Source organism: Giraffa tippelskirchi, chromosome 5 (genome assembly GCF_054371585.1).
Source record: "Giraffa tippelskirchi isolate mGirTip1 chromosome 5, T2T-mGirTip1v1.2.pri, whole genome shotgun sequence".
In the NCBI taxonomy this organism is placed as follows: domain Eukaryota; kingdom Metazoa; phylum Chordata; class Mammalia; order Artiodactyla; family Giraffidae; genus Giraffa; species Giraffa tippelskirchi.
The window spans coordinates 106,107,189-106,135,003 of NC_137279.1; the positions used below are offsets into that span (position 1 = coordinate 106,107,189).

The 27,815-nt window shown below is 47.1% G+C and overlaps 1 protein-coding gene and 1 long non-coding RNA gene across 6 annotated transcripts in view; one reads left to right on the top strand and one right to left on the bottom strand.

Annotated features, from left to right (window-relative positions):
- IGSF3 (immunoglobulin superfamily member 3) overlaps positions 1–27,815 on the top strand; it is a 114,037-nt gene that overhangs the window by 24,198 nt on the left and 62,024 nt on the right. The gene's annotated exons all lie outside the window — the stretch shown is intronic.
- Positions 11,782–25,920, bottom strand: LOC145507375 (uncharacterized). The gene is made up of 3 exons (XR_014054802.1): positions 25,751–25,920; positions 23,869–24,052; positions 11,782–16,376 (listed from the first exon to the last, which is right to left on the bottom strand). It is a non-coding gene; the product is annotated as an uncharacterized LOC145507375 (long non-coding RNA).

Genomic DNA, 27,815 nt, shown 5'->3' on the forward strand with positions numbered 1-27,815 from the left:
CTGATGAGGGAAGCAGAAGCTAACCTTATGGAGCCCCACTTCCTGCCAGCTCTGTGCATTGACTCCCATCCTCCAACTTCACCCTTGTAGTTTTCAGCCAGGGGACCGTGATGCACCCCTTGTACAGATGGCACAGTTGAGGCACAGCAAGGCTTTGTGATTTCTCCAAGTCACAACCAGCCCAGGCCACTTCTTTGAACTCTAAAAGGAACCTAGTATTGTTTTAATTCACTTGATGGTGGTATAATTTACATACAACAGAATTCACCAGCTTTACATGTGTACCTCACTAAGTGTTGACAAATGTAAACAGTCATGGAAACCACCATCACAATCACATATAGAGTGTTCCCATCACCTCCAAAAATTCCCTCCCTACACCTCCAGGTCCGCCAACCACTGATCTGATTTCTGTAACTATAGCTCTGCCCTGTCTAGAATGTGGTCCACATGGAATCATGTAGTATGAAGCTTTTAAAAAAATTTTAATAATTTTTTTACTATGAAGCTTTTGGAATCTGGCTTCTCTCATCAAAATGCTTCTGAGGTTCATTCATGTGATTGTGTGTGTCTGGTTCATTCCTATTTATTGCTGAGTAGTATTCCATTATATGGCTGTATCACCATTTGTTTCTCCACTCCCCAGCTGAAGGACATTTGATCTGTTTGCAGTTTGGGGCTATTATGAATAAAGCTGCTTTTCTGTGTGTTATGTCTTTGTGTGGACATAGGTTTTCAGTTCTCTCTAGTAAACACCAGGAGCGGGATTGCTGGGCCATATGGTGAGTATGTGTTTAACTTTATAAGAAGCTGCCAGATTGTCTCCCAAAGTGATGCGCATCTCACATTCCCAGGAGAAGAGTGTGAAGGGGACCTGGTACATTTGATTTTGTACATTGGTATATCTCGGGCCTTTCTGGTTATCCCGTAGGGTCACTTGCTGCTGAGGTATTAGTGCCCCATAGTCACATTAATGAGTCCTGAGCCTGCCCTTGTAAGAGGGGATGTCTGGAGAGGTTTCCAGTTGATGCTGCAGAGGTTTTCCCAAGGTGCCATCCAGCCAGTCAGGGAAGCCTTCTCCTCTGACAGCCCCATGCCTCATGGACATCCTCTGCTCATTTTCCCCTTGGACCTCACCTGGTTAACAACTAAGAGTCACCTGTGGATTCCCCCTACTGTAACTGGGACCCCCTGGCAGTGTGGACACTGGAACATTCCACACCTGAGCTGCTCACTTCCCTGGCCATCATGGCCCGAGGAAGATGGCTCCAGGCCGGTGCTGGAGCAGAAGCCATTGGGAGCTGTGGGCAGGCTCAGCTCTGGTGGGCGGTCTGCTGAGGCCCGGGTGGCTGTGTGGGGGCTGCAACTTCATAGGCATCTCAGGACTGGAACTTGATTAGGACACTCCTGAACAGGTGTCCAATGACTGCAGGGTCCTGGATTGTTTTCTTGTTATGTGCTGAGGTTTTGACCAAGCTGGTAAATAGTAGAGGCGGGTGCAGTTTGTGCTGATGTGACCTCCAGGGGAAATGGAGAGGAGGATTTTGAGGACCTGTGGTTGGGTGTTAGTTTTTTCTTTTATTTGTGGCAACATTTCCTGAACGGTGTTCTTGGTAGGGGTCCATGGAAGGAAGCATGGGTCATCCTTTCTAAAGCAGTGATATCCGGAGTGAGAACGTGTGGCTGTTTGTCCTGTAGCACATGCACTTGTGAATTGGGGTCACAAGTCTGGGGAGATCAGAGCCCACTGGTGAACCTGCCTGCAGGGCCAGAAAGAGCCCTGCCCTCGGAGTGGGAAGCCCTGGCTGTTGCCCTTTCCCTGACTCCTGCTGACTTGATGACCTTGGGTGAATCCTTGACCCCTTAGCCCTCAGCTTCCTCAGGAGTAGGAATAGCATCCCTGTTGCTTGGGGATTTCGATGCCCATGGGGAAGCCTCCTGAGTGTGTGAAGGCCCTTCTTACATCCATGATCTGGCCTCAGCCCCCTCCCCTTCCCCTTTCTTAGATCTGATTGTTTCCTGGCACCTTCAGGAGGAACAGGCATGGATAGGTGCCCCTGGGGCAGGCTGCCACCAGGCAATGTCTGCCGAGAATGGTCAGGGTCCGAGCACCAGGCCTGGGAATTTCCTGCTTGCTCCCTTAGACTGGCAGGAATAGGTGCACAAAAGAGAAGAGAGCTATTGACACTCAGCCTGGAGTTGAGGACACAAAGAACTGCAGGGGAGTGAATCAAGGCCTCTGAAGGTCCTGCCACGAGGGTCCCTCCAGGTGAGAACTCAGTGACCCTGGGTGTGAATAGAACCAACACCAGGATTCCAGCACCAGGAGAATGCTTTTAAAGGGGGAGATGCAGAACTTCCCTGGTGGTCCAGTGGTTAAGACTCCTTGCTTCCATTTCAGGGGGCACCGTTTTGATCCCTGATTAGTAGTGTTAGTCGCTCAGTTGTGTCTAACTCTGTAGCCTACCACGCTGCTTTGTCCGTGGGATTCTCCAGGCAAGAGTACTGGAGTGGGTTGCTATTCCTTTCTCCAGAGGATCTTCCCAACTCAGGGATCGAACTCAGGTCTCCTAGGTTGCAGGCAGATTCTTTACCGTCTGAGCTACAGGGAAGTCCTGGTTGGGGAATTAGATCCCCATGCCACGTGGCCAAAAAAAAAAGAAAGGTGAAGGAGGCGCTGTGGGAGGGATGAGAGCACTGATCTGGGAATCTGGCTTCCCTAAGCCCTGTTGTTGGGAACTGGTCAAGGACCTTGGACAGGTTGACCTCAGCTGCTGCTTCTGTAAAGGAGGGCATGGGACCGGACGGTGGGCTCTGGAGCGCGATGCCTCCGAAGAGGAGCTGGCGCCACAACCTCGGCCCCTCTCACTGTTCACACTGTACTTTCTGGACCCCCAGCCTTGGCTACTGGCTGGCAGATCCCTGTGGTTAGTGAATAATTGCTTCAGGGGCAGAAGTGGGGGAGTGAGGACTGTGAGTGGAGACATGTGGGGGACACAAGTTCCACCAAGGTGAGATGATTTCAGGCAGCAACTTGCAGAGGAGCTTGGAAACGACTTGGCTAAGTGGGTTTTGCCCTGGGCTTGCTGGCAGGTGGCCCTGGGGGCTCCCTGCTGACACCTGCCAACCTGAGCTCCCGAGGCCTGGTTGGTGCTGTGATTGATGACACTACGGTGGAGCCTCTGCCCCCTGCCTGCCGCAGCCACTTCCTGCCATTCAAGATGCTTCAGATACCCTGAGTCCCGGTTCTGAACCACTGGCTGTACCTCTGGTTGAGGCTTTTCCTTTTCCACATTTTCTTAACCCAGTTGAACTAATCTGCCTCTTCCTGTGTGACAAGAATTTTTAGTTCTCTGGTCAAATTTTGCTTTGTCTAGAATCCCACTCTGTGTTTCTTTGGGATTTATCTTTTACATCCTAGGCATCCTGACCAGTTCTCTTAGCTGGATCCCTGGCCCCTTAAGCGTGGGTACTCAGGTCTACCTGCTTGGAGGCATCCAGAGCTCTCATATGATTCATCATGATTGCAGTTTCACTCAAATATATGTAGTATGACCTCTTATCCTTATTGAAGTCATTCTAGACTTAAAAGCCAATTTTTTTTCATCAAACAAATTTTTTTAAAATGATGTAACAGGTCACACCATTTAACTCATTACATCATTTACCCTTTCACATATTAAACAACAAATTTGGGAGTATGAAAACAAATGTTCTGTAGTTCAGAGTAAAATTTCATGAAACAAAAACTTCAGTGATTTTTGAATGGTCCTCATTGTATCAATCGTACATGTAAAATCAGAACATTTTATAGGTATTTCTGACTCCAAAGTCCATACCCTCAATTGTCCTGCCACTTAACCTCTGAGTATCAGAGGGAGGAAATGACATTTCCATGTACCTGAAATAAAGGTTGTTTCCTTCAAAATAAAAAGATGATAACATTTTATTAGGTAATAACATTTTATTATTTGTGAAGGGTCATCAAAAACATTTCATAAATAATGTTCCTGATTTGAGTCACAACACAATTGAAAGCCCCTCTCCAGCTTCCCTTTGTCCTCTGCTCCCTGCAGCTCCAGGCTCTGCCCTTTCTGAAGGCTGCGTATTCCTTCCACTGGCACAGAGGTGCCTCTTCTTCACATTTTCTTTGCTCTGGATGCTGTAACTGCTTTTCTGTATTTTAATTTTTTATTGTGGAAAATTTCAAATATAGACTAAAGTGGAAGAAATAGGATAATGAACCCCTACACACCCATCACTCAGTTCTAACAATTACCAGCTTATGGCTAATCTTGTTTTATTTGTACCCTCTCTCACTTCCCTATGCTTCCTGTATTATTTTCCAGAAAATCCAAGGATCACACATTCTATTCCCACAGGTTGTGGAAAATTCTTGCCTACTAAGCTGCATTTATTAATAATGTTGTTGTTCTTGTTCAGTCTCTGTCATGTCCAACTCTTTGTGACCCCATGAACTGCAGCACGCCAGGCTTCCCTGTCCTTCACTATCTCCTGGAGTTAGCTCAGACTTACATCTGTTGAGTCGGTGATGGCATCTAGCCATCTCATCCCCCTGTTGCCCCCTTTTCCTCTTGCCCTCAATCTTTCCCAGCATCAGAGTCTTTTCCAATGAGTTGGCTCTTTGTATCAGATAGCCAAAGTATTGGAGCTTCAGCTTCAGCATCAATCCTATTATTTTCTCATTTAAAGTTAATTTGCAGAATAGCAAGGAGATAATATTTCATCCCTATCAGATTGGTGATAGTGTAATAGATGAACAATACCAGGAGTTGAGGAAGATATAGAAAGAATACTTAAACACTGACCTTGAGAATATGAAATTGGTGCACCAGTGTTGCAGAGCCATTTGGGCCAAGTCTCCTGTGACTGATGATACCTCCAGACAAACATTTACAAGAACATTTACTGCTGTGAAATGTTGGAAAGCTCTGAAAAGTTCATCAGCAGAAAAATGAATTTAAAATTTGTGATACATATGATGAATATTCTTACAGTGATCTATGATCTGCTGCAATCAGAATGAATTCACTAGAGTGACATATGTCAACAAGGATTACTCTCAAAAATGTTTTGCCGAGTAAGAAAGATGCAAAAGAGTGCTTACAGTGTGATGCTATTTTAAAAAGTTTTAAATCATGCCAAAACTATGTTTTTGGATACATGCATATATAGTAAGAGCATAAAAATGCATGAGAGTAATAAATACCAAGTTCAGGATGTTATTTCTGGAGTTGGTGGGGTCATAGAATTGGGAAGGGAGTGAAATAAGGGACTTGATCAGTGTCTCTAATGCCTTCTTTCTTGAAAGAAAATTCTAAAGCCAGTGAGGCAGAATATGAGGATTTGACAGTCTTGGATGTGTACAGGTATTTATTATTCTCTATATTTTCTATACGTTTTAAATACTTCCTCATTCAAAAATTGAATTTAATTGTTTTTCATTTGATGAGCCTGAGATGGTCATTGTGTCACCTGATGTTGTCAGCATCTAAACTGAAGCTAAACACACTTGTCCAGTCCTGAGAAAATGCTTATTTCCTTTGTCATTTAGTGATACTAGATCACAAATTGCCCCCTAAATTTAATGTATTTCTAGAAGTCCATGACTCCATGTATTTTCCAGATGCTTCTATTGATAGTTAGAAAAAGCCAAGCAATGAAGCCCTAAGGATTTGACTTAACAAGCTTACAGAAGAAGCAGTTGCATTGTATTTTCTTTTTCCTGTTGGAGAAGGTGAGGAGGGCATCCTGCCTTGCCTGTATGTGGACTGGTCCTACAAAACCTGAACTTGGTTAACACCTGTCTCTACACCTGGTTTGCACTGGAGTAGGGCTCACAGGCCTTGGGAGAGGGAGGGTTTAGATAATGAGAAGAGAAGTGGTTGATCTGATGTGTCACAGGATTAAGGGCCCATCTGTACCGAGACAAGGGGCTTCCTGGGTGGCTCAGTGGTAAAGAATATGCCTGCCATGCAGGAGCAGGGTTTGATCCCTGGGTCAGGAAGATCCCCTGGAGAAGGAAATGGCAACCCACTGTAGTATTCTTGCCTGGGAAATGCCGTGAACAGAGGAGCCTGGCGGGCTACAGTCCATGAGGTTGCAAAAGAGTCGGATGTGACTGAGCATGCACCCACTATAGCTAGACAGACCTCTTAAGATCTAGTCCCTTCACCTCATCTTCATCTCTGCTCACTAGCCACCTCCGTTCAGCCCTGCTTCCAGCCAGAGTCCTCACCAGCCCTCTCGGTGAACTCACCCTTTGTTCTCTGGCTTTGCACGTGCCCTGGCTTCTCACATGGCATAAGTACCTCCCCGTATCTGTTCCTGGGCTGCCTGCCCGACTCCTGCTTCCCAAGACTCAGATCAAGGTGACCTCCGTGTGACACCCTCCCTGACTCTCTAGACTGACCCCGCCTCCCCCAGTACCTTCACAGTTGGCTCCTTGTCTGGGTGGTGCTTAATCCCACGCTTATCTCCCACACTTATCATGCATGTGGAGTGGTTCCAAATACAGACTCCATGTCTGCCCTGGGCAGATTACTTAACCTCTCAGTGCCACTCTCATCTGCAGATGAGGATGAGGATGGCAGCTGGCCTCCTGTTGTTGTCAAGGCTCAGTGTTGTCCTGTGTGCTAGGCATTTATAGCAGGGCCTGGCAGGGAGATGCTGTCATCGTTTTTCTGCTTTCTTCTTTTCTTCTCTTTCTTTTCACTCTTCCTCTTCTCTCTTCCCTTCTTCCTCTTTCTCTTTTCCTTATTCTTTAGCTCTTCAACACTGGAGGATGGAAAACACTGGAAGCAAGACCAAATGACTAATAGCAGACAGATGTAAATGACTAATAGCAGACTTGGGGTAAAAAGGCAAATTTTGGAAGGGCTGGTGGGAGTCAGATTAGATAGGTGGGGGAGAGGGGCTAGAATTTGGAAGCCTTGAGGACCAAAAGGAGGAGTTTGGGCTTGAAGGGATGGGCCAAGTGGTGGGCCATTATGCGTATGGCGGAAAACTGCTGCCGGGGACTTAAGTGGCAGTGAGTTACTGGGTGGACTGACTGGGGCAGAGGGGGAGAGTGGCAGTAAGGAGACAAGTTTTAAAATTTGCTAAACAGCTTTAAGATTGCAGAGAAGACAGGTGGATCAGGTTGGTAATGGTGGCAGAGGAACTGGAGAGGTTCTGGCGAGGAAGGGACAGGGCTCCGGTGAAGGGGTGGAGGAGGGCAGGGCGAGCTGCAGCCTATCGCTGAGATTTCTCACCAGTTGCTCTGCAGGAAGCCACAAAAAGAGGGAAGATAGCAATGAGAACATTTTTTAAACTTTTTACTTTTAATATGTGTAGAAGTGTGAGAGCGTTAGTCGCTCAGTCGTGTCTGACTCTTTGCAACCTCATTGACTGTAGCCCGCCAGGCTCCTCTGTCCATGGAATTCTCCAGGCAAGAATACTAGAGTGGGTTGCCATTTCTCTTTCCAGGGGATCTTCCTGACCAAGGGATCAAACCCGGATCTCCTGCATTGCAGCCAGATTCTTTACTGTCTGAGCCACCAGGTGTGAAATGGCTTAGAATTTGGCATCAAATTGGTGTATTTATTAATAATACCTACTGTGGATGCCAGCAAGAGGCACTGTGATCTCACATACTTACAGGCAAGACAAAAGCGGGGAAATAATATTCCCAAGCATCATCGTCAGAGTTCTCTGGCTGAGTTAGGTGTTGTAGGATTCCGTCCTCTACCTTTCTGCATTGTTCTAGTCTGTTTTGATGAAGGTAGAGGTCATACTCTTCCAAATGACTTAAAGTTATGTACATGACTTTAAAACAAGAAAGGACAGCAAGTATGTGTCTTGATCATGAAGGAGTAGACGGGCTGATGGGCTGGATCCCAGTAGGATGGACAAAAATACTTGCAAGGTTTTGAATCCAGCAGCCCAAATGTGGGAATGAGAGGCTGTGGGAAGGATGGAGGGTTGATGCTTTCAGGCATCAACCAGGTGATGTGGCCACCAAACAAAGCTGTCTTGTCTGCAACTAAAGGAAATGTGGTGTCTGGAACTGGGGTATGGTAGTCTACATACTCTGTGCTGGCCAGACCACGTGTCAGAAATGGCATGAAGTTCTGCGCTACACCCTTGGTGGGACAGAGGTGAACTGGAGCCTGTTTGTAAGAAACAGTGAAAGAGACCGAATCCATGTCATGCACAGCTACAAAGGATCTCCAGCTAGTCAGCCTGGGATTCAAGAAGCTTGAGTTTCTAGGTGGCAAGCTCCTTGAGGGTCAGGATTATTCTGTGTGTCTCTTTGTAGCCTCAGTGCCTGCTTCAGTGTCCGGTGCCTAGAATGTGCTCAGTTATTACCCATTGAATGGATGAGTGATAGACTGGGCTTGTCCAGCATCCCGGAGCCCACTTTCAGTTCAAAGTAAAGAACTTTCCAGTAGAACTTTCCCACCTGGGCTGCTATCAGTGGTGACGTGTCTCTGCCAGGAGAGGGTCGGCAGACACAAGGAATCAAGTTTAGGTGGGTGGTTAGACCAGTGGACCCCAAAAATCTATCATTGTTTACATGAGTCAGGACTTTTTGGTGGAGGAGAGTAAGGGGGAGTGGGGAAAAAATCTGTGATCACTGAGGGTGGCCAGGAGCAACTAGATTTGTAAACGAATCTGCTGGCAAATTTATTTACAAGTACATCCCCCTCTCAAAGTGCTTTTTATAATTTCTAGATAAAATGCCCTAATTTGAAATTAGCATCAAGTGGAATTTAAGTTAATAGTGTGAATTGCAGTCCCATCTGCTTGGCTTCATGGCCCAGTAGATCTGTAGAGCCATTTGTCACAATTTGTTTTAAAGCCAGGAAGAAAAATATTCCTGGATACCATCCAGAACTTCTTGTGGAGACGCTGTCTTTGGAATGTGGAAGGGGTAGGTGGTGAGGACGCTACCCACTTGGGCAGAAAGGAGGGCCATGTACTGGGAGCCAAGAGATGGGGGTTCCCGTTTCCCTCAGTGGCTTGCTCGTTACCTTAGGGGAGCTGTACAGCCTCTCAGGTTTCAGTGCCTGGTGTGGAGGGGCCTGGCAGACCAGAGCTTCTTCATGTCAGGGCTGAGCCGGTTGACTGGTCATTTCTTTCGTTCATTCAGCTAATAATGTTGAGCTCCTGTTAAGTGTCAGGCATCATTCTCGAAGGGCTTCCCAGGTAGCTCAGATGGTAAAGAATCTGCCTGCAACGCTGGAGACCTGGGTTCAATCCCTGGGTCAGGGAGATCCCCTGGAGAAGAGAATGGCAACCGACTCCAGTATTCTTGCCTGCGAAATCCCATGGACAGAGGAGCGTGGCAGGCTATAGTCCATGGGGACGCAGAGAGTCAAACATGACTGAGCAACTAACACACATCATTCTCGAACTGGGGATTCAGCAGTATTAATGCTTTTTCTAGTGTAAGACCTAGGATGCTAAGAACATCACCATCCATTTCACTAATGTTACTGGAGAGCAGCGTTTCCTCCAGGCATAAGAACCATATTCGGGGAAAACTGTTCTGAGCTGGGGAAAGTTGTGACCAGCCCTCCCGCTAATGTGCTTGATGCCTAAAGAGGAACTAGGGCTGACTGAGAAGTGTGTGAAGATCAAGCTGCGAAGGCTTGGCCAGCTGAACAGATGCTTCTAGAGGCGCCTTTGAGCATGGGAGGAATCGTAAACCTGGGATGGGGCATTCTTCCCAGGGCAGGTGGCTATGGAGTGGGGCTTTCAGCTGCACGAGGGGTCCTGCTTTGTTCAAGGAGAGGCTGAGGGAGGCCTCAGAGTGGGTGTGGGGTGATGTCAGCTCCTGTGAGGAGGGGAGCTGCACAGAGAGAATGTTCCTGGAGAAGAACCAATAGATTTATCCCACAAGCAGTAACCGGGGGATGGGTTCAGGTGAGGCCCTGATTTAAGGTGCTCTGAGTCTGCGAGGTGGGTGAGTGCAGAGATAAACGTTGGTGCTGGGCAGGCACCACACGGGGAGAAGGTGACTGACAGACCAAGGGGGTGAGGAGGGATTCCCAGCAGAGGTGACAAATGAGCTGGGCCTCCAAATGTGACCAGGAGTTGGTAGGGTGTGGGGGAGAGAAAAGGTCATTCCAGAGGAAGAGCCTTGGTATCTTTCCGAGTTCAGCTCCGTGTGGTGGGTGGAGGCCAGGGACCCATAACCAGAGGGTGTTCATTTGATTCTTGGAACGCTGGGGGTAGACTACTTCAGTTCCCCGCATAGGGAATGGTTATCCCTGTGTTTGAGGATGAGAATTCTTGGTGCTCAAGCTGCCTGGAGTCTTTTCTGGAAGATCATGGGTGTAAAACAAACAAAATAGTCCTTCCTGCCCTGTGTGTGGGGAGGTGGGAAGGATGAGGGGTCGGGAGGTGGCTGATGCAGCCCCGGGTAAGGGCCTGGGAAAGTGGACTTAGACGTGGGTGCAGAGAGGCGAGGAAGGATTGGGTCTAAGAGCTCCTGTGGATACAGAGTTTAGGGACAGTTCCATGAGTGGGGGTGAAAATAAACAAGGAGAGGAGGAGAGCCTGGACTCCTCAATGCCAGGAAGAGAACTTAGGAAGGAAGACATCAGTGGGACAGTTTTGGAGGAATAGATGTTATGGGCAGACACAATGAATTTATTTAAACAAATTTCGGGAACTGGAAGCTCAAGGGCTCAGTCAAGCTCAGTACCTTAGAATCAGTGAGAAGTGGGAACCTAAAGTGAGTTTGAGATGGGTCTTTGGGATTCTGCTGTTAGAGGTAGGTTATCAGTTATCTAGTGCTTTGTAATCAGTCATCCCAAATCTCACTCTCTTATAAGTTATTTTTTTCTCTTTCAGGAATTGTCTGTAGCTCAGGACTCCAGGAAGGGCTTGGCTGGTGGGGTGGCGGTTCTTTCATGGGGTGGCGGTCAGCCAGTAGCTGGGACTGGGCCAGTATTGACCTGGAATGGCAGGGCTACCATCTAATTGTTTTTATGGAGTCACTCCTGGGCGCTAGCTTGGGATCCTCAAGACAGAGTGCTCAGCAGTCAGGCTGCTTATGTGGCTCTCAGAGCTCCAGATGAAGTCACAGAGGGTCACTACTGCCACAGACATGCGTGCGTGTGTACATGCTCAGTCGTGTCTGACTCTTTGGGACCCCTTGGACTGGAGCCTGTCAGGCCCCCCTGTCCATGAAATTTTCTAGGCAAGAATACGGGAGTGGGTAGCCATTTCCTTCTCCAGGGGGTGCAGTCATAAGGCACAGTCATAAGCACAGCCAGATTCAAGGGGAAGAAACACAGATCCCATCTCTTTATGGGATCGAAGCCACGACGAACGGTGTCGAAGTCACGTAAGCAGAGCTGGTGGGATGGGAGATCGTGTTGCAGACAACTTTGGGAAATAGCACCTGAGCTCAAGCACTTCCAGAACAGATGAACTCACTAATACTGTCATCACAAGCAGAGGGGAGTGGGGGGCACAACCCGGATGGGCAGCCTGAGTCTCTGGGCAGGGGGCAGGAGGGGATGTAGCCAATGACAGAGGAGAGTTGGGAAGGGGTGGAGGAGAACCAGATGTTCTGGGCGCACAGCTGGGCTTGCTGTGGGGACTCCGAGGCAGATATGAACAGTGAGGACAGGAGAGTGGTGGTTTGGCCAGGACATATGGCTCTTGCTTATCAGTTGTTTTCTTCACTAGCTCCAGCCCTCTGCATCCCCCTCCCCTTGCCCCATTTCCCCCTTAGCTTTCGAAATGACATTTCATTAGGACAAGTTTTAAATTATCGTTGTCTTTTTTTAAAAATGGTTTTCCTATTTTATTTTGGTATGGCGTGCATTTTTGTTCATTTATTTTTGAATAGGTAACACAACCACCCAATTAATTAAAAAGGATGGCTTAGGAGGTAGACTGTGAAAATAGTCTGCTTCTCATCCCATCCCTGCTGAGGTCACTGATGTTAGGTTTCACATTGTTGTTCAGTCGCTCAGTCGTGTCTGACTCTTTGCAACCCCATGGACTGCAGCATGCCAGGCTTCCCTGTCCTTCACCACCTCCCTGAGTTTGCTCAAACTCATGTGCATTAAGTTGTTGGTGCCATCCAACCGCCTCGTCCTCTGTCGTCCCCTTCTCCTCCTGCCTTCAATCGTTCCCAGCATCAGGGTCTTTTCCAATGAGTTGGCTCTTCGCATCAGGTGGCCGAAGTATTGGAGCTTCAGCTTCAGCATCAGTCCTTCCAATGAATATTCAGGACTGATTTCCTTTAGGATAGACTGGTTTGATCTCCTTGCAGTCCAAGGGACTCTCAAGAATCTTCTACAGCACCACAATTCAAAAACATAAATTCTTCGACACTCAGCCTTCTTTGTGGTCCAGCTCTCACATCTGTACATGACTAGTGGAAAAACCATAGCTGTGACTGGTTTCATAGGTATTCTTCAGAAACTATTGTCTCTGAGTTGCTGCTGTGATGCTGACTGCAGACTTCTGCTCCCTGGCGTCCATTTCAGCCTCCATAGCAAGGGATGGGGTAGAGAGGGCGGCGCTTCACGAGCTGGCACCTCCTCTCCAGACCAATCCCCCCACCTTTACAAGAAGTCAGTGCCTGCAGACTCAGGGCTGACCTCAGCCCTGAATTTTGTTCAGGCTTTTCTAAACCTATAATTTTAAATGTTGCTTCTAATTTAAGTCAGATTCCTTTCATGGTGGCTTCATTTCTGCTTTGTGTGGTTTCTAAGTGTTCTTTTACTCCTAAGATAGTGATTCAGATATTTCTTTCTGTTCTATCATCTACATGTAAAATTTCTTGAAAGGGGGAAAATATATAATTAGGGGAGGGGTCCTGGGGCTTTGGATTTTTGTATCACAAAATTATACGGTCTGAAAAGGGACTTTTGGGATTGGCTAGGTGTTTTCCCATTTGTGTTTGTTTCGGCTTAAAATAAAAAAAAATTTTTTTCCTGCATATAGGGAATTTAGCACTAGAGAGGAAACTAAAATATTATCTAAAGTTGCTCCCCTTGCCCCACAAAACAAACGAAAAAACCCAGACCAACTCTGCTGTACTTCCTGGTGGGGGTGGTCACTTACTGAGACCTCTCAGTTCCTTGGAGCAGGCAGTGGGGAGTTCCTGGCCCAGCTCTGGACAAAAATGCTTGAACCTGGGATATTCCAGATGATTCAAGTGTGGAGATGTTTGGTGCTGTGTGCAGGCCTAGGGCTGACTTCTCCTTAGTCTAGTTTCAAAGGAACAGATTGCCACTGAACTCTGCACAGGGCCGAGATGCAGCTGATAGAAGCCCAAGGCTGTCTCTCTGCAGTGCGCAGCATCGATCCGGAGTGTTTGAGGCTATTTTTTCTCTCTGAGTGTCCACAGAATTCATTACTTTACAATGAGCCTGTCAAGGAGAGCTACAGTGAAGAAACGCTCCCCTCTGCTCCCAGGGCCTCATACTTCTGGAATTTTGCCTTAACAAGTGAATCAAATATTCTGTAAACACACTAATGGCACAGTCCCTACCCACCAGGAGTTAGAACTTTCTCAAAGCCCCTTTCTATCTGTTGCCTCACCTGTTACTCACTGTAACCCTTTATTTTTTCTGGATTTGCTTGGAGGTTCTATGAAAACAGGATTTATGTAGGTCCTTTGCTCTCCAAATGTACCCCCCACCCCCGCCGCCCTCATGCATTGGGGCCTGTTCTCTGGGCTTTGCAGGTCTGGTGAGTTAATCGTGTCAGACAAGGATGGCTCTGCATTAATGAGTACCATCTCTCTTCCCTCCCTGGAGGATGGATTTTCTTTAAAGTCCTTCCTAACTTTGGGAAAACAGAAATATATGGCTGTAAAAGGATTGCTGGGCAGGATTAAAAACTAATCCTTCAGCATCCACATGCCCATTTGTTGCCTTCTGGGTTTGTTCTCCTCTCCACCTGCAAGAGTTTCTCACTTGTCACATTGTGTGGTTAGTTATTCCACAGTGATCTTGAAAGTGGTTTCTGAGACCCTGTTTCAGTCCTGGGGGATATGTCACTGTGCAATGGCAGTCTGCTGTGCTAAGAGATGCTGACAGCCCCTGCCCACCACCACACCAGATCTTTGTCTCATCTGGCCACCGCAAAAAAGCAACTGCTTACTCCAGTTATCAGCACCAGGTGGGCTGGAGACCTTTGGGGATGATCAACATTTTCTGATTTTCTCCATGTGCAGCTCTAGCCAAGTGGTAACCTTCACAGCTGTATCATCAGAGCCTATGTTACTGGGATTCCTTTCTATTTTGAATGTTGGTTGTCTTTCCTCTCCTCGTCAATCATTCCTTCCTTGATTAGGTTGTGTGAGTCTAGAGTCCTTGACTGCTTTCCAGAAACAGGCTCTGCCTTTGTTGACTTCTGATACATCTTGACCTTTGTGGTGATGATGCCCCCTTTGGGAGCTGTGGGGTCTGCAGCCGATGGAGACGTTGAGGATGGAATGCCAAGTATTTGGGAGCAGCCCGGAATTCACTGTCTTCTGGCAACTTTCTCCAATTGATCGTTGGTTTATTATGGCATAATAGGCCCCTCCCGTCTGAGTGCTCGCCATCCATCAGCTATGTGACTGGTCTCCGCTCCCTCTGTCCTGCCAGGGGCTGGCTGGAGGAGATGATTTCTAGCTGTACATGATGGGGTGGTCTGGAGAGCTGGATGGGCCCAGGGATAAATTGTCTGTCCAACGATGACATCATCCACTTCCCTCCTAAGCCTACCCCTCCTCTGTCCCCATTCTGCATGCCCACCCAGTTGCCTAAGATTACAGGGGTTGTTCTGGACGGCTCCCTAGACATCCTCATGCACTCTTGACTCCTGACGTCATTTCCTTAGAATTTTTCCTGCCAGACCACCCTCCTCCACTCCCTGTGCTTTGCTCTAGCTGGGACCTCAGCAGCTCTCATCTGGATCACTGCTGGAATCTTCACCAGGACCATCTTCCTGAGATATGATTCAGAAGATAGATTGATTGATTTTCTCTTATTTACACCCCTCCCCATTGCCTATGATCCATGGGCCAAAGTCTCTTTAGCATGGCATCCAGCCCTACCCTGATCCACCCCTTTCTGCTGCTTCCTCTTGGGCTTCCTTTGCCCCTCAGTTTCCTCCTCACCTGTCAGCGACCAACTGCTACATCACTCTGGCCCCTCCGGCACTCTCCTGAAGGTCTGCGCACTACGTGGGCTGGTCTGTGCTGAGGTCCTGCGATATGTCCTCCTGCCCTCCAACCCAGCAGGGATGCCCACTCCTCTTAATTAAAACCTGGCTCAAGGAAACTCCTTCTCTGAAGCCTTTCCTGACTTCCCCTGGTTAGAAGGGACTCTTACCCCTTGTCCTCCAAGCGTCCTTGACAGCTCCTCGAGCATACTGCAGCCTGTGTGTTACGCATCTGTCTCCCCCTCCTAGACTGAGGGTTTGGGTCTGCACAGTTCCTGGCAAAAACGAGCACCATCCACATTTGTGAAATGAATAAGAAAGCTGGCTCTGCATCCACTGACACCAAATTTCTCTGAGCCTCAGTTTGCTCGTCTCATCTATGAAATGAGGACAGTACACTTCTCTCATGAGATGGCTGTGAAGTTGAAATGAGCTGATACCTGGAAAAAAGTTGGTGTGGTGCACATTGGTTAGTGCCTGGAGCTGAGCAGGAACTCAATCCTTCTTGTCCACTTCTGTTGACAGCGGGGAAGAAGCCTCAGTTTCAGAATGAGTCTCATCCTTACCTTGTGTTTCTGTTTGCTCTCAGAGCAGGCTTCTCATCTTGTCCCTATTTGGAGAGTGTGCCCAGGGCTCCTTATAGAAAGAGGGCTGGGTTTGCCACCATAGGGCAAAGGTGTGTGAGCCCTCCTCGCTTTGTGGGGGCCTCAGCAAGTGTTTGGGCTTCCCTCGTGGCTCAGACAGTAAAGAAATCTGTCTGCAGTGCTGGAGACTCAGGTTCAGTCCCTGGGTCGGGAATATCCCCTGGAGGAGGAAATGGCTACCCACTCCAGTATTCTTGCCTGGAGAATTCCATGGACAGAGAAGTCTGGCAGGCTACAGTCCACAGGGTTGCAAAGAGTCAGAAACGACTGAGTGACTAACATGTTCACTTCACTTTCAGCAAATCTTGAGAACCCAGATCTTGTTCCTCCCAAGGTTCTCCAGGGCCTTGGATGGTGCACCTGCCGCGTTCAGTAGGGATTAAGAAACAGTCCTGTGTAACAGTGGCTGCCTGCATGTTAATGCCTGAACTTCTTTCTCAGGATTTCTCCAACTACCCGTCACTCAGGTACCTTCTTTGTACCCTGAAAGGATAAATTTGTCATCAAGGCTCAAGGTATCTGTTATTGCTGCACAGAGGCGTCTAGCTGGAAGAAGCAGAAGAGATAACGTTAGAGAGATCAACCTGAAATGGAAAGTTTAATAACTTGGAAAATAAGGAGTTTTAGGGAAGTGACTAAACAGCTTTAGAAAAAAAGAGATGAGGTAAAACCTGTTCAACCAGGCCCTTGAGCAGAATGTAGCTCAAATAGAAGGCAACTGATTAACCACGTGACACATCACACACCTGCCAGGCCACTTGGCCAGTCTGGCCCCAGCTGATTTTGACATTAGTTTCTGTCTCAACCCTTTCTCTATTGTACAGCAACCCCAAGCCCTACCCACCGCCCCCCACCCCAACTTACACAATTTCTGGCCCATCTGCATTAAAATGTTCACCCCTCTTGACTGCTTTCTTGGACAATGAGGAGGAAGGTGATATGAGAAATGACTTAGGACCATTTGTCCTCATTATAAGCGTAATCCATGCAGAACACAGAATGGTTAGAAAACCCCACTAAGTGCAGAGAAAACAGTCATTTGTTACCCTCTTGCCTTCTAGCATTTTCCTGTGTGTCAGCTCAGAACTTTCCCCGCCCATGTGTGTGGGAGTGTGGGGGTGTTTTTCTTTACAAAAATACTTTCAAACCTTTTTAGAGCCTTTTCCTCCTGTAAGTTAGTAATGAGCCTTCAACAGTGTTGACATCCATTATTATTTTTCTCTGTGATTTTTAATGGGTGCATAATATTTTACCACATGGGGAAGTGCTGTAATTAACCCAGTCTCTAGGTGGGCCTGTCCCAGCTTCTGGGAATGCCCCAGCGTGTGTTGCTCCGTTCATCTACCTCCTTCTGGAAGGGTCTTGCACTCTGCCTGCACAGCCCTCCGCATTCCAGTACTGTATCTAGGTTCCTTCTTCTCAGTTCTCTGTACAGGGCTGTTACAGAATTAATCTCCACTGTCATGGTTCTGTCTAATGCATCTGTGCCCCCATTAAGAACAAGTAGGGCTCACTGCCCACCACCTGTTCACAGTTTTGCTCAAATCATGTTCCTCTAATTGAATTGGGAACAATATGCAACCCCACGGCTGCCCACAGAGGAGGGCAAAGAGCTAGTGACTGAACCACCAACAAGGAAAGTTAAAGCTGAGATAGGAGGCGGGGCCACAAATTGATATTCTATGTAACAGGTGCGGGGGGTGGGCGGGTGGAGAGGGAATCCCCAGAAGCCATGTCAGTGCACTTAACTATGAATTTTTAGTTGAGTGTAGATTTCAATGCTTTATTAGTGTGCTAGATGCATTTCAGGGTGCCTGGCTATCCACACTTAAAGCAGAGGGCGTTTCCTTCCCTGCATGGACCTTGCTGCTCTGAGCAGTTATATGCCAGGTTATGGAGTGCAGATTGTATCTGGTCAAGCCTAGTGGACCTGGGTGGGATGAAAGTGTGTGTCATGCGCACGTGTATGTGTGCAAAGTTGCTTCAGTTGTGTCCAGCTCTTTACGACTCCGTGGACCATAGCCTGCCAAGCTCTTCTGTCCATGGGATTCTCCAGGCAAGAATACTGGAATGGGTTGTCATGCCCTCTTCCAGGGGATCTTCCTGACCCAGGGATCAAACCCGCATCTCTTGCATCTCCTGTATTGGCAGGCGGGTTCTTTACCACTGGTGCCACCTGGGAAGCCTGTGTGTGTCATGATTAATGCTCAAATCTACAGTTTGGGAGGGCTGGTTAAGAGTGCATCAGCTATTGAGGTTGCTGCTGGGGAATTTGCATCAAGAGGCATAGTGGGGAGCTGCCGGTGAGTGCAGCAGCAACAGTAGGTACCTGTAGGCTGTGTTTTTGGAGCCCAGAAACCGAGGCCAAGGATAGGAAGCACCTCCTTGAAGCGTGGAGTGGAGCTGTCCTGAGGACGGGGCCTGGGTCTCACAAGTTTTTCAGTCCTGGGCCCTCCAAGGCTTAGCTGTGCTGTGATCATACTCTCGGGGTGCTCTGAACCTCCACTCTGTGTGGTACACCCGCTCCACTTTCCTCCCCTGATACACTTGAGCTAGTTGAATGGGCTCAGTTTCCTGTGATTATCCTAACAGGGCGGCCCACATGTATTGGAGGTGTTTGTGGTCCAGGAGGATGGTCATCTCTGCTGCCCATCCAGCCGCTGCCCTTCCTATCCTGTGCAGAGAGCCCAGCTCCCAAAGCTGCCCACCCTTTTTCATGGGACGCTGCCTGGGAATCTCTGGAACCAACTGTTCAGGGCTTTTCCTAATCTTGGAGAAGTGGATATTGGGAACCAGTGCCCTGCTGGAGTCATTGACTCACACATCCATAATGTTTACAGAAATCTCTCATGGCTGAGTGCCATCCAGCACAGATAGTGACGCAGTCACTCACTGTTTAGGGACTCCAGCCTGGAGAGGCCAGGGGACCTGGAGGAGGAGAAGGCTTGGGGCAGGGGCCTTGGGTGGACTTGAGAAGAGTGTTCATATATCGCATGAGGAGGGTTACAGGGGCAGATTGCTCCAGGAGTGGGAAACTGGTGTGAGGTCCCCTGCAGACCACCGGTTCACACCTGGGTGCCCCTTGGCAGTGAGACAGCCCCTACTTTCTAGTCCGGGGCACTGGGAGGCAGAAGGCGGGGCATGTGTCAAGGAACATGGCAGACTGACCCCCTTGTAAGCTTACTGGCGGTGTGGCCATCCCTTCACATCACGTCTTATTTCTGATGCCAACAGGGAAGCCCTCTGGGAAGGTCCTCTGCTTCCCTCTGCTGCCCCGGCAAGCAGGCATCCTGATGCTACCCAAAGAAGCCCATCGAGATGGTTCAGGAAGGACCTGGGCTCAGTGCTCCTCTTCCTGATGGGACCTGCCGGCTTCAAGGAGGAAGGGCAGGAAGACTGAATGTGAGGGCAGCTGAGGAGAAATTGTTCTGCTCTGTGTGAGGGGAGGGTGTGGTGAAGAGTAACGAGACTGTTGTGAAGCCTAGCAGACACCTCTTGATCAGACTCAGAATCTAGAGCAGCTGAAACACCTTTGGTCCAGAAATGCAGCCTAAAATAGCAGCAGTGGCAACAGTTCTGAGATGTAGGCTTGTGAGAAGGACCAAGGCATTCACTGATTCTGAATGATGCTCCTTTACTAGCACTCATGGTAAGCTTATGGCTTCTGGGCCCCTGGACTTGGCAGGGGCTGTTGTGCCATGAGGCCACCTTGTTATTAAAAAGAATCAGCCTGACACTCAGCCCACTTATGTTATCTTTGAGACCGGATGGAGGGAAACAGTGGTCAGTAGATCTAGGGTAATTACAGGGAGAGCATTTACAGGCAAGTAATATGATTCCATTTTTTTCCCCTCTGGAAAGCAGAAGGCAAATGCTGGTACTCAATTATATATATTTATGCTGGTACTCAATTATATATATATGCTGATACTCAATTATATATATATATATATGTATATATATATATATATGCTGGTACTCAATTTTATATATATATATTTATGCTGGTATTCAATTATAACCATTTTCCATTGGGTTTGAACCTGCTTTGAACCCTGATGGAACTGGGAGAGGATCTGTCTCATAGCCATGGGCATGGTTGGCAGGGTTACAGGGCTACCCCTTGGCTGCCTGTCCTTCCAGATGTTGTTTCCATGCCATCCTTAGGTTGGGGTGAGGGGTGATACAGGTGAAGAATATTATGGGGTGGGTAAGACTCTGGAGCATTATCCTTGCTTTTTAGGGAAAGGAGTGGAGGGTATTGACAAGAGGTGAGTGACGGGAGAGGAGAGGCCCAGGTGGAAGAGCAGGGAGGTGTGGTCTTTTGGGGTTGTCCTCATGCCAACCACCTGGTGGGATGAAAGAGCCATCCTGGAAGTACCCATGTCTTCCCTGTTGTTTAAACAGTCAAGGATAGAGGAGCTGGAGGATGTCATAAATTCAGGTGAGGAAAGGACAAGAAATTGAAGGCATGTGAAAAAAAGAAGGGTTTGCTGGTTATAGCCAAAACAAAAAAACACAAAAGAACCCCCCCCAAAAAAGCACCCTAAATATCCACCAATATGAGGATAAATAAAATCTGGTGTAGGCCTGTGATGGAATACTATATACAGCTATATAAAAGAAGACCCGGAATTACATTCAATCTCAAAAATGCTGAAGCAAACTAAGGAACATTTCTGTATGGAGTGATGAGGTTTATGTAAAACACTGAACAATAGTGCATATTTTCAATGGTTTTATGTATATTTTTAGTAAGTATGTTTTAAAAAGTTAGAAGTGATCCATTTCTAATTCTTAGCAATACCAACCTCTGGGAAAAGGAGGGGAAAACAGGGTTAGATCTGGGAATCAGAAGAAATTAAAGGCTTGTTATATTGTAACTAAAATTTTTTAAAGTTTTGTCTAAATCAAGTAAGTATTAGAATGTTTAAAAAACTTCTGAAGTCATAGTTTAGCAGTCCTGTAAGGTGGCAGCTTCAACATTTAGCAATGAGTGAATTAGGCAACAGTTCAAACTACCAGGGGCTTGTTAGCTAAATGTCCTGGGATGTGAGGCAGCCTAGTGGCTCAGCCGTGCAGATGTCACGGAGATCAAAGTTGGTTTGGGATGAAGTGATTCATTGCATTTGCAGCCCTCTTTGTTCTGGAGCTGGTAGTCATACTTTAGAAGTGGCATCAATAATTTAACATGTATTCATCATTGTCTCTAGAACATCTCTTTTAGGTACCACTGGGGATTTCAATTAAAAAAGGAACTAAGAAATAAATGAGTGATATTTTTGTCCTTGAACTTAACACCAGGTCAGGCCCTCATCTTGTCTCACCTGATTCTTAATTTGGTCTCCCTGCTTCCACTCTTGCCCTCTGCTCTGTCCTCTACCTGCCACTTGGCTGATGATTCAGAAACACAAATCTGATCTGTGTCCTACTTCCCTCTTCTCAGCTTCCACTGTCCCAGAGGAGGGGTTTGACTTTATGACTGTGCCTTTAGTGTCTTTTCCTGCCTGGCTCTGATGTGCCCCCCAGTCACATGACACAAGAGACCTTGGCATACCTCTTGCTGATTCTGGGACATATTGCAATGTTTTCACATAACGTGTACCTCTCCTTGCTCCCTTCAAGACCCATGTTACTACTTCTGTAAAACCTTTTTGGCCTTACTTTCTCTCCTTTTGAGAGGTCTTAACCTTGTACTTTGCACCTCACTGTCATCACAGCCTGTTGAAGTATTAACTAGTTATGTGTATTTCTTGGAGGAGTTCTGTTTTTTGTTTGTTTTTAAAGTGTTTATTTATTTTCTTTTGGGATTGTCATAAAACTATGTCTTATTCATCTCTCCTTCACAGTCTCCATGCTAGTCCCCTTCTGGTAATAGGTATTCAGAAAGTGTCAGCTGAAAGTGTAGCAGAGTTCTAGTTATCTTTGCCATGTAACACATTGTTCCAAAACTCAGTGACTTAAAATAATCATTTTATCATGCTCACAGAGTCTGTGGGTTGAAAATTTGGGCAGACACAGCAGGAGTGGCTTTTCTCTGCTCTACAGAGTCTAGGGCCTCAGCTGAGAGGATCTCAAGGATGGGATCACAGTGGCTCACAGCTCAGGCCTGCACCTTGAGGTGATGTTCCTGCACTTGCCTGGCTGGTGGTGCTGGCTGTTGATTGTGAGCTCTGCTGGGACTCTGGACTGGAGTACCCTCCCCATGGCCTCTTCATGGGCCTTGGACTCCCTCACAGCATGGCAGCCACAGGACTTCTTCCATGATGGCCTCAGGTTACAGAGTGGAAGCCACATCGCTTTTTATGACCTAGCCTTGAAAGTCACACCATGTCACAAACCTGCCCAGATTCAAAGGGAAAGGGATAAACTTCATCTGTCGGTCTTGTTGCAGAAGAGCATGTGGGACAGGAGATATTGTTACTGCTGTGTTTGGATAGGGCTTCCCAGGTGGTGCTAGTGGTAAAGAATCTGCCTGCCAATGCAGGAGAAATAAGAGAAGTGGATTCCATCTCTGGGTTGGGAAGATCCCCTGGAAGAGGCACGGCAACCCACTCCAGTATTCTTGCCTGGAGAATCCCATGGACAGAGGAGCCTGGCAGGCTATGGTCCATGGGGCCGCAAAGAGTCGGAGACTACTGAAGCGACTTTGCACGCATGCACGTGTTTGGATAATATAACCTGTGGTGGTGATGTGGGAGAGATTAGTTCACAGCAAGAGCTAATATCACTGACTGCTGTTGCTACTGGGGCTTCCCAGGTGGCGCTAGTGGTAAAGAACCAGCCTGCCAATGCAGGAGATGTAAGAGACACTGTTTTGATCTCTGGGTTGGGATGTTCCCCTGGAAGAGGGCATGGCAACCCATTCCAGGATTCTTGCCTGGAGAATCCCCACGGACAGAGGAGCCTGGCGGGCTACAGTCCATAGCATCGCACAGAGTCTGACACGACTGAAGTGACTTAACGCACACTACTGCTACTACTACAGTTGCAGGTTGAATGCATATTGAGCATTTACAATGGGGCAGGCACTAAGGGTCTTAAATGGACTAAATAATTTATTCCTTCAGCAACATTATGAAGAATATATTACTTTAGAGGTGAGGGTGCTGAGGCACAGAGAGGTTAAGTAACCAGCCGGGGTCTCACAGCTCCTGCCTGGGCTGGAGAGGTCAGGGACAGAGAAGAGTCCAGAAGTAGCTCCATTCTTCAGGTCTGCTGCTGGATTGTGCCACTGCACATATCATGTGGGTGTTGATGGCTGCTTCAAGGGATGTTTTGGTGAAAGTAAGGACCCGTATGCAGGTCTTTATGTTGGTGGATTAGGGAAGCTCAACTGTGAGCCATCCAGGCTCTGTGGCTCCGCTATGTTTGGACCTTGGTCAGGCCGCCCTTGGAGGGCAGTGACATTGACCATCCTTGTTAAGGTGTTTTCCATAGTGTGGGTGTCTGCAGCCTGGCTTCATTAACCCCTTACCCACCGCAACTCCTGCCTCAGGTTCTGATTCTATATGGTGAGTCCCTAAGAGGATGTACCTATAGGGTTGCTGTGAGCATTAAAATTAATACATACAGCTCACTGTCCATAATAAGGGCCCAGCAAGTGCTGGCTCTTGTTGGTAAGGGCCAGGCTCTGTGTCTATCTGTGCCCTGTCCAGAAAGGGATCAAATGAAGATTCTCTTTAGCTCGTGCCCCTTCTTATCCTTGCTTGGCTGAAGGCCGGAAAGTGGGAATCCCGAGCCTTGTCATTGGAGTGGCCTTCCTCACTGCTGTCTTGGGAGCCTTTCTGTTCTGTGAGGCCCTTGGGAGGCTTGGTCTCCACTCCTTGGTCTGTTTGACAGTTTTAACCTGAGACCCTGCAGATACCCCATCATAGTCTTCAGGACCGAGTTGGCAAGGAAGCTCAGTGGGTGGTTTGTCATCACTTATCACTGATATTCACTAGGCATGTTCAGTATGAACCACAGACTCAGAAAACCATTAATCATGTTCTTTGTCATGGAGAAAGTGATTTAACCTGGAAGACCATTTCCTCACCTGGTAAATGTGGCTGTAATGAAATCCCCCTTGGAGGACTTCACTGATAGTCTAGTGGTTAAGAATCTGCCTTCCAATACAGGGGATGCAGATTCGATCCCTGGTCGGGGAACTAATATCCCACATTGCTGCTGGGTGAGTGAGCCCGCCTGCTCTGAAGCCCATACTCTGCGGTAAGAGAAGCCTATTGAAAAAGATAAAAAATAAAAAATAGATAAATAAGGCCAAGAGACATTGAGTAGATTAGCAAAGTTAAATGAAATCATTTATTTGTTGTAAGGATCAAATAAGATGATGTATGCAGAGAAGTTAGGATACTGCCTGACACACGAGAGTGCTTATCATCTTTGTTATTAACCTTCATTTTAAAACACTTACTTGCTTATTTTTAAAAAATGGTAAAATTGAAGAAAGGAAAAGAGAGGGGGAAAAATCATTCACCACTCAGATTCAGTCCAGTATCAATGTGTTGCTTGGTCATTTTTCTAAGTACACTATTTTTTTTTTTAACATAAATTTACTGCCTGTGCAGTTTTGCGTTTTTAACTGAAATTCAAACATTAATGTTCTCTTGAATGGTTTTGTACTTAGAAAAACTTTTCCTGTTTTTGGATTGGTACCTATCCCATGTTGATAGCTGCTGCTGCTGCTGCTAAGTCGCTTCAGTCGTGTCCGACTCTGTGCGACCCCATAGACAGCAGCCTACCAGGCTCCCCCGTCCTGGGATTCTCCAGGCAAGAACACTGGAGTGGGTTGCCATTTCCTTCTCCAGTGCATGAAAGTGAAAAGCGAAAGTGAAGTCGCTCAGTTGTGTCTGACTCTTAGCGACCCCATGGACTGCAGCCCCCCAGGCTCCTCCGTCCATGGGATTTTCCAGGCAAGAGTACTGGAGTGGGGTGCCATTGCCTTCTCCGTCATGTTGATAGAACCAAGAAGAAATTTTTAAATATTCATTTGGTGACTTTCACAGTAGTATTTGATCTCTAGGATTACCTCTGAGATGGATATATGTTGTATTACATTATTCCCATTTTACAGATATAGAAATATACTTATGTGGCCGAATCACATGTAGAGTTTGTAAAAGCTGTGTGCTGATTGAGCTCTGAGGATTATAGAGGTCACAACTGGAATAGATGTGGGATGGTGAGCTAGATCTTTCTGACACTTTGACACGCTCACTTACGTGTCTTGAACTTAGACATTAGATCCTGTGCTTAAAGATGCGAGTCTCTCAGCCCAGGCATGTTCCAGAAATGCATGAGAAGCTGACTTTCACAGGCACAGCAGCTGCCCCTCCCTGCTCACTAACTCCTGAATCATACTGCCCTTATCCAGGTTGTCTAGGACTCAGCACAAAGGAAAAAGTGGGAGCAAACATGAATGAGCAGTATCTTGAAAAACTAGTTAAGCTATATCATGTGTTTATGTGACTAGAAACTGTCCAAACTAATCTGAAAGGACATAGCCTTTCCAACTGACTTTTTATTGTCTAAAGCAATGATTCTTAATCTTTTTCTTTTTTTCTGGATCTTGAATCCTTTCGAGAATCTCTTGAAGTTTATGGAACTCTTTTCTAGAAGAACAGACATAAGTTCATGTAATATAATTTTTCATTTCATTTTAAGACCCATTGGTGTCTTTATCATTCATATGTTGGTACAAAAAAAATTACCTCAAAACTTAAAGGAACAGTAAATTTTTCTCACTTTTATTGTAAATGTAAAACTGCTCTAAAAAATTGTCCTAAAATAAAAATCTTGATTGGAGAAACTGTGTTCTGCTGAACCAGTAGTTACTGCAATTGTGAATATAATTCTTAAAGCAAAAACAAACAGAAAACCCAAAGTATAAAACAATAGTAAGCATTATTCTCTCATACAGTTTCTGTGGATCAGGAATTCAGGAGCATCTTAGCTTTAGCTCTGGTGCTGGGGCTCCCAGGGAGGGTGTAGTCAAGATGTCTTCTGAAGCTGCAGTCATTGAAATCTTGCCTGGGGCTGGAGGAGGCGGTTCCGAGGTGGCTTCCTTACATGGCTGGTTGTTGGCACTAGGCTTCATGTGGACCTGGTCATAGGCCTGCTTTGGTGTCTTTGTGACATGGCTTTCCTCGGGATATGTGAGCCCATAGAGCGAGGCAGAAACCCCAATGTCTTTTTATGACCTAGCTTTGGAAGTCACACTCCATTGTTTCTGCATTTCCTGTTGGTCACATGTGTCAGCTCTGTTAAGTGCAAAGGGCAGGTCTTAGGGAGTAGCTCTCCAGGTGTGCCACCTCCCAGCACTTTGACCTGGAAGTTCTCCTAGTCCTGTCATTTAGGATTTTTATGCAGAACAGTGGGGGCAGTGTGTGGTGTTACTACATAGGCATGATTGATTAAATCTTTGGCCACTGGTGATTCAACTCTACTTCCAACCCCTTTGTCCTCCTTTGACTTCAGAGGGTGGGGCTGAAAAGTCCACCCCTCTAAGCATGACCAGTCCCTCTGAAACTAAGGACTCACCTTGAATTACCTCATTAGCATAAACTTCTGTTTGTTCCAAGAGGCTCCTTGTGAATGACAAAAGACACTACAACTCAGGAAATTCCAAGAGTTTTAGGAGTTCTGGGTCAGGAACCAGTGACAAAAACCAAATACCTAGTTTTTATTGTTACTGAACTTGAGTTTGGCTGCTTGCTGCTTGAAAGCCGCGTAAGAGATGAGTGTGGTTGGAAAGGAAAGTTTACTCTATTCAGGAGGATAGACATTCATGCCCAACTCCCAACTCTGAAGATTCTGCTTGACCATGAAAGGGAAAGTCATTTGGGGAGGGGGTCAGAGTCTTCTTTATCTTCTGCTATGTGCAGACTTTCTTCTCATTGATTAGAAAGAAAAAAGAAAGTGAATTCACTCAGTCGTGTCCGACTCTGATTGGTTGGTGGTGAGGTAATAGGGTGGTGCTCCAGGAATCTCCAGCATAACCTGAAGTTACCATCCTCTACCTGGGTGGGGGCCTTAGTACCTGTGCTGTGTGCTGTGCTTAGTCGCTCAGTCATGTCCGATTCTTTGAGGACCCCAGGGACTGCAGCCCTCCAGGCTGCTCTGTCCATGGGATTCTCCAGGCAAGAATACTGGAGTGGGTTGCTATGCCTTCCTCCAGGGGATCTTCTCAACCCAGGGGTCGAACCCAGTTCTCCCACATTGCAGACGGATTCTTTACCATCTGAGCCACCAGGGAAGCAGGATGGGGGCTTAGTACCTGCAGAATTCAAAAGTATTGATGGTTTTTTGGGTGTGTTTGAGTTTGTTTGGTTTTGCCACGTGGCATGGGCTTCCCTGGTGTCTCAGATGGTAAAGAATCTGCCTGCAATGCAGGAGACAGAGGAGATGCAGGTTTGATCCCTAGGTCGGGAAGATCCCCTGGAGAATGGACTGGCTACCCACTCCAGTATTCTTGCTTGGAGAATTTGCTGGACAGAGGAGCCTGGTGGGCTATAGTCCATGGGGTTGCAAAGAGTCAGACACAACTGAGGGACTAACAAACAAAAGACAACAACAGAAGTATGGGGGAATCTCAGTTCCCTGACCAGGGACCGAACCTGTGCCCCGTGCCCCCTGTAGTGGGAGTGTAGAGTCTTAACCACTGGACCTTCAGGGGAAGGCCCTCAAAGATATTGTTTTTGCGTAATCCTTAAGGAAGAATCCAGACCCTGTCCCATGGTGGTACTATTGTTTCTTGACTGTTCCTTCTCAATTTCTACATTTCTCTCCCTTCTCTGATTGTTGTTTAGTCTTTGCAACCCCATGGACTATATAGCTCGCCAGGATCCTCTTATCCTCCACTGTCTCCTGGAGTTTGCTCAAATTGGTCATTAAATTTTCTGATTAGCAACTCTTTGCATCTGCCCTTGGGAATTCAGAGAAGGTCAAGGAGGCTGGATAAAACCTATTTCCTATGAATGAGAA